Below are 7,079 nucleotides of genomic sequence, written 5' to 3'. Positions count from 1 at the left end.
AGGTTTGTAGAACAACAACAAGTTTCCCTTAAGTGAATCACCCAAGGTTTATCGAACTCAGGGAGGAAGAGGTCAAAGATATCCCTCTCAAGCAACCCTGCAATCACGATACAAGAATTCTCTTGTGTCCCCAACACACCCAATACACTTGTCAGATGTATAGGTGCACTAGTTCGGCGAAGAGATAGTGAAATACAAGTGGTATGAATGAATATGAGCAGTAGTAACGGCGCCAGAAAATAGCTTGCTGGCGTGCAGTTGATGGTAGTAATATTGCAGGAAGTAAAGATGCAGTAAAACAGTAAATAAGCGATGATTGCAGTATTTGGAAACAGGGCCTAGGGATCATACTTTGTTCATATTTAAATAACCTTAGAGTGCATGATAGACCAACGCAATTATACCGAGTACTAACATAGCATGCACACTGTCACCATCAAGCTATGAAAGGAGGAATAGATCACATCAATACTATCATAGTAATAGTTAACTTCATAATCTACAAGAGATCACAATCATAAACTACGCCAAGTACTACATGATGCACACACTGTCACCATTACATCATGGAGGAGGAATAGACTACTTTAATAACATCACTAGAGTAGCACATAGATTAATAGTGATATAAAGCACATTGCAATCATAAAGGAATATAAATAAGCACTTCACTATGCTATTCTGAATTACTCTTTGGCAAGATAACGAGCACTAATTCATCATGTAGGCAAACCTTAACATGTATTCCCAAGTACTAATAAACACCCCACGTTGTCACTATGAGCATTCATAGGAGGTACTAACACACCATAATTTCATAGAGACATCCAACTCAAATCATAACTCATTGAATAAGTATTCTGTGAAATATAGCCTAAGAGACCCACACGGTGCACACACTGTCACCTTTACACACGTGGGACAAGGAGTCTCCGGAGATCACATAAGTAAAATCCACTTGAATATCATAACGACATCTAGATTACAAGCTCATCATATGGATCTCAATCATGTAAGGCAGCTCATGAGATCATTGTATTGAAGTACATAGGAGAGAGAGATGAACCACATAGCTACCGGTACAGCCCTTAGCCTCGATGGAGAACTACTCCCTCCTCATGGGAGACAGCAGCGTTGATGAAGATGGCGGTGGTGTCGATGGAGAGGCCTTCCGGGAGCACTTCCCCGTCCCGGCGGCGTGCCGGAACAGAGACTTATGTCCCCCCCCAGATCTTGGTTTCGCGATGGCGGCGGCTCTGGAAGGTTTCTCATACCGTGGCTTTTCCGTATCGATGATTTAGGTCAGGGAGCTTTAAATAGGCGAAGAGGCGGAGTCGGAGGGGCCACGGGGCCTCCTCACACTAGGGGGCGCGCCCCCCCTTGGGCCGCGCCGCCCACACGTGTGGGGCCCCCAGGGCACCCCTCTGGTCCCACTCTGGCTTTCTGGAAGCTTCCGGGGAAAATAAGGTTCTCGGCGTTGATTTCGTCTGATTCCGAGAATATTGCCCGAACAGCCTTTCTGGAATAAAAAACAACAGAAAATAGGAACTGACACTTCGGCATCTTGTTAATAGGTTAGTTCCGGAAAATGCATAAAATCATCATAAAGTGTGAACAAAACATGTAGGTATTGTCATAAAACTAGCATGGAACATAAGAAATTATAGATACGTTTGAGACGTATCAGTGTCCGTAATTGGTACTTTTATGATATTTTTGCAACTTGTTATGCTTAATGCTTGTCACTAGGGCCCGAGTGCCATGATCTCAGATCTGAACATGTTATCAATTCATGATGATATTCATTGCTTTATGATCTTACCTGCAAGTTGTATACACGTATTGTTGTCCGGAACCCGAGGCCCCAAAGTGACAGAAATTGGGACAACCGAAGGGAAAGGCGGTGATATGAGGATCACATGTGTTCACGGAGTGTTAATGCTTTGCTCCGGTGCTCTATTAAAAGGAGTACCTTAATTTCGAGTAGATTCCCTAGAGGCCCGGCTGCCACCGGCTGGTAGGACAAAAGATGTTGTGCAAGTTTCTCATTGCGAGCACGTACGACTAAATATGGAACACATGCCTATTGATTTATTAGTACTTGGATACCGTTTTATTATTATCTGCAAATGCCCTGCCTTGATTGTTACATGAGTTTCTCTCATCGATGCAACGCCCGTTCATCCATCCCTGTGCCTACAGTATTTTAATCCTGCTGTTTACTATAATCACTACTGATGTCTTTGTTACTCTGCTGCTGTTATTTCACCACTATTACTGCTATAAAACTGTTACTACTGATAAACTCTTGCGAGCAAGTCTGTTTGCAGGTGCAGCTGAATTGACAACTCCGCTGTTAAGGCTTACAAGTATTCTTTGTCTCCCCTTGTGTCGAATCAATAAATTGAGTTTTACTTCCCGCGAAGACTGTTGCGATCCCCTATACTTGTGGGTTATCAGGCACCACCACCACAACCGTTGACGAGGACACAAGTGCTTGCCGAGCGAAGAAGCAAAGAAATCCACCGTAGCCACCTAGGGCCGAAGCCACGGTGCCTGAGGACCTCGAAGAGGAAGGGCCAAGAGATACTGTCGAACGCCTTAGCCACATCCACTTTGAGCAAGAATGAGGGGATCCTCTTCGAATGCAAGAGCTTGGCCGAATTCCTGACCAAGAGGAAGTTGCTCTGAATGCAGCGACCGCGAATGAAGGCCGTCTGGTTCGAGTCCACCAGCTCAGGCATCCGAGGAGCGAGCCGACGTGCGAGAACCATGGTGAGGAGGCGAGCGAAAATGTGCACAAGGCTAATTGGCCTGAAGTCCTGCAGGTCCACCGCTCCTTCCTTCTTGGGAAGCAAGGTAATAAGGGCCTCATTCAGGCCCTCGAAGCCTTGGTCCCTACTAAGCCAGACTTCCCGTAGAGCATCCATGACATCCACTTTGATGATCGACCAGCAGTGCCGATGGAACTACCAAGCAAAACCATCCGGCCCCGGAGATTTGCTGGTGGGCATAGCGCAGATGGCCGCCCAGACCTCGGCCTCAAAGAACTGAACCTGCAAAGCTGACAAATCCAGGTGCTGGAGGCCTAGGGCTTGGAAAGACAAGCCAAAGTCCCTCGTCTGCGCCGTCCCAAGCAGCCCCATTAAATAGTCAGTGGCCTGATCCACCTTGCCAGACAAGTCAATCACCAGCTGCTCCACTGAACGTAGAGCGGTGATGTTGTTGTGACTCCGCCGCGCCGACGCCATAATGCGAAAGAACTTGGACGACGCGTCACCTTCGGCAATACCGGCCACCCGGGCACGCTGCCTACAGATGGTGCGCTCCATCGACGCGAAACCCAGACAGAGGGCGCCCCTCCTGTGCCACATCGAGGCGCAAAATGACCTCATTGGCGACAAGGATGAGATCACGGATTAGGTGATCTTCTGGTGTTGTCCTGGTGGTGTCAGAGTTTTTTGATCTCTATAGTGGGGCTTTCTTTTTTGTAATAGTTTTATTTTTTTGGCTGTGTACATCCTTTATGCCATTAGAACATGATGTTGTTGCAGAGGTTGAGTGTAATTGATATCTGGGCAATATTAATATATGTTCTTTATCGAAAAAAAAATTAATTAGGGTTCCACGACTGAAGATGCTTTAACATAATCCGTAGATAACATCATTGGAGTTGTAGAATTAGATCAGATACGGTAAGCAACAATATAGATGTATACGAATACCTTACCCATGATGAACCCAACATAAGTAATTCAAAAACCATGCGACAACGAACCGACAAAATCGCCCAAATTACGCTAGCACGGCTACAGCTTATTTCATGCCGCCCGTGAGGAGTCACACGCCCCTTAGCAACGGGGGGAGGCGTTGAAGACGCGAAAGTTGACGGGCACCTTGGAGGAGTATTTGAAGACGACCGGGGAGTCCTTGGCGACGGGCTGCTTGAGGACGCACATCCCGTCTTGCACCTGCACCTTGCTCGCATCCAGCGGCACGGCGCTGTCCTCCAGGCCGTCGCACCACACGCGCACGTACATCATCGGGCACGAGCACGACGTCCCGATCGCCACCTCGTACTCCGGCTGCCCTCCGACCACGTTCCCCGTCGTGCGCACAGAGAATGTTACGCCGGACTTGCCGCAGAATCGCTGGGCGTCGCCTGCGTATACATATACCAGATCGACGAGATTACCTAAGATCTCGTCATCTCTAAGCATTACAAGGTACCATGGTCATGTACTGAATCTAGACGAACCTGTAAGCATGTGGCAAAAAAGAGCGGCGACGAGGAAGAGGAGAGCTGCCGCGTTGGCCATTTTCTTGATTTCGATGGTGGCTGGAATTTCAATGCTGCTGCTGTTGTTGTCATCATCGAAACTGCACGGGTATTTATAGAAGCGCCGCTCATTACTGCATTGTTGTTGTTTTAGTTTGTTTGGAACTGAATCACTACATTCTTATAATTGAGATCCTATGGAAATAAAACGGGTCTACCTATGGGAATATATATTCTTAATTGAGATCCTATGGAACTGAATCACTATGTTCTTGATTTGTACTATTCATTTCCCACTTATTCCATCCGTTCACAAATATGTGTACTTCTAACTTTTGTACTAAGTTAAACATTTTAACTTTTGACCAACCATGAAAAAAAAAGTAGCAACATATATAATGAGATTTTGGTATAACTAGCAAGGTGGCCCTCGCAAATGCGAGGGCAACGTCAAAATTTGTCTATTCCGACTCTATTGAAATATATTATGAAATTCAAATTAGAATGGCTCTATATTCACCAGAAAATGCTATATCAAAAAATATCACTTGTCCCGAAGATATCATTACCATTTATAATTTCTGGGAGATTTTTTTGTTGCCATAAGAAAATAATATATCATTGACTATTTGTGCCTTTATACGTGGTGATATTAATAACATAATACATAGATTTTAACTTACACACAAATTCCAGGAGACAACATATATTTACTTACGTACCGGAATAACCAATTTCTAGTAAGATATATTTAAACAGTTAGATATTAGGAATATTAGATGGTAGTGGTTTATGTCTTCTCAATAATCTTTAACACAAAGGCTAGAGGTGCGACACCGACAAACTAAGCTGCAATCTGCAAGGCCTTTAGACTAATTGGCATGCTCTCTAGTGTAGGTGGTCTGTAGCTCTACGCATATTTGTCATTTTACGCATATGTTCTAATTCAATATGCTAGTTGGTATCGTTGTTCCAAAAAAATGGTATATATGAGCTGAGATTTTTGCTCCCATGTATAATTGTTTATATCTATTATATATAAGTAAAAAAAGTATTGAACAAACCCATCCATGATCAACGCACACTCTTGTGCATGCGTTATCGTCATGTTTTGTTTTACATAACACCTCGATGTGAGTCGAGTTGATGTCAAAAAAAGTTCACTTCATGCATTTATGTTTCTAAAAATTTGTGCTCATGTTCATCTTACACAAGTTACCCCCGATACATGTAAGAAAACATAATTATATTTACATATTAATTGATATTTTAAAGAAAATCCCACATTACTTGATATGGACTTCTTACCAAAGCGAAATCATGTTTTTCCCACATTTCCTTATTCTAGATTGCATAGAGAAAATGATGAAAAAGAAATTGTGAGTGCTATATACCCAAGAATTTATTATGATAGGTTTGTACTATTCATCCACCTACCAAAAGTTTATATGTCTAATATAACGTTTAGCCTATATGGCTATATGTACAATCTTGCTAAAATAAATCCAGAGGTCTTAGTAGTATGATAATATCAATATATATGTGTGTAATATGATACAATGAGAAAACTTATTTTTCTACTATTTAATGTTGAGTTTTGCTTTCTACTATGAGACTGTCGAATTAATCTAAAGACTCGTTGAATCAGTTTCTTAAACTCAATCTCTTGGAGGTTCTCATAAAGGTAGGGTGTGTATGCGTGTGTTTATAAAAGTGACTGTATGTACGCATTTGTGACCGTTTGCGTCTGTACAACATTTTAAAAAATTTGTAACATGTTTCGCTTTCAATCGGACCTACTCTTTTGAGCGGACGGAGCTATTTTGTTTAAACATGATTGCTTGATTGCCGAGCCCGCATCCGAGAAGGGACACTCTCATTATAAATTGTGTCGAATAGTTATGTGACCAATTATTCAAAAACATTGTTTTCTTATTGCAAAATTTCTGAAACTAAATATACTGAGATACATGTATAGTTGCACAACCAATTTTTCATATGTGATATGTACAAAAAAAGATGAATATTGTAAAAAGATAGGTAGAAAAAGTCTGCAGATATGTAGAAAATATATGCATGTATCCACATAAATGTTTTTTGAAAATTAAAACACTAAAATATTTTTTAATATCTTCTTCTTGTTTTCTTTGAAAATCGGAATGCATATGTTTGAAGTGTTTCACGTATCAAAACATTCATAGATGTTTGTTCGTGCCCAGTTAGATCTCTAGAATCCTAATTTTTTTTTTTGGTTGTTGTAGCTTCCTGGTGATCAGCCTCTGACGGAAGTCTCTTTGTTTGTACGTGTCATGGAAAGAGTCCTAGCATCGCACGCTATAGCTAGCTTTGTCATTTTTTTTCTTTCCTTTTTAATTTGGAACCATCTATTTAAATGCCTCACGTATCAGAACTTGAATTATTTTTTGTTGGCTCGTTGACAGCTAGATCTCTGGCATCCTTTATTTTGATGTGGCCAAATCCACTTGGAGCATGCATATGTGGATCTGTATCTAATTCCTTATAAGTAACATTTTCCTCAAAAAAACTTCATACGTGACATCCTTGACTGTTGTTCGTACCAAATATAGTTTTACGTAACATTTGTTATCTTTAAATCGTAGCCATAAATTTTAGATCTAACCATCAAAATAATTAGGATGATGTGGATTAACGTGTTGTCTCTATTTTAAACATCCGTATTTTGCTTTTAGTATATAATAGATTTGAAACTACAATTCAAAACAAATCTCGGGATACTAAATTAGTGCCATAAATGCTACTAGTTTTCCCTATATATTTA

The sequence above is a fragment of the Lolium rigidum genome, chromosome 3, assembly GCF_022539505.1.
Source record: "Lolium rigidum isolate FL_2022 chromosome 3, APGP_CSIRO_Lrig_0.1, whole genome shotgun sequence".
Taxonomy (NCBI): domain Eukaryota; kingdom Viridiplantae; phylum Streptophyta; class Magnoliopsida; order Poales; family Poaceae; genus Lolium; species Lolium rigidum.
This window is presented reverse-complemented; position numbering follows the sequence as displayed.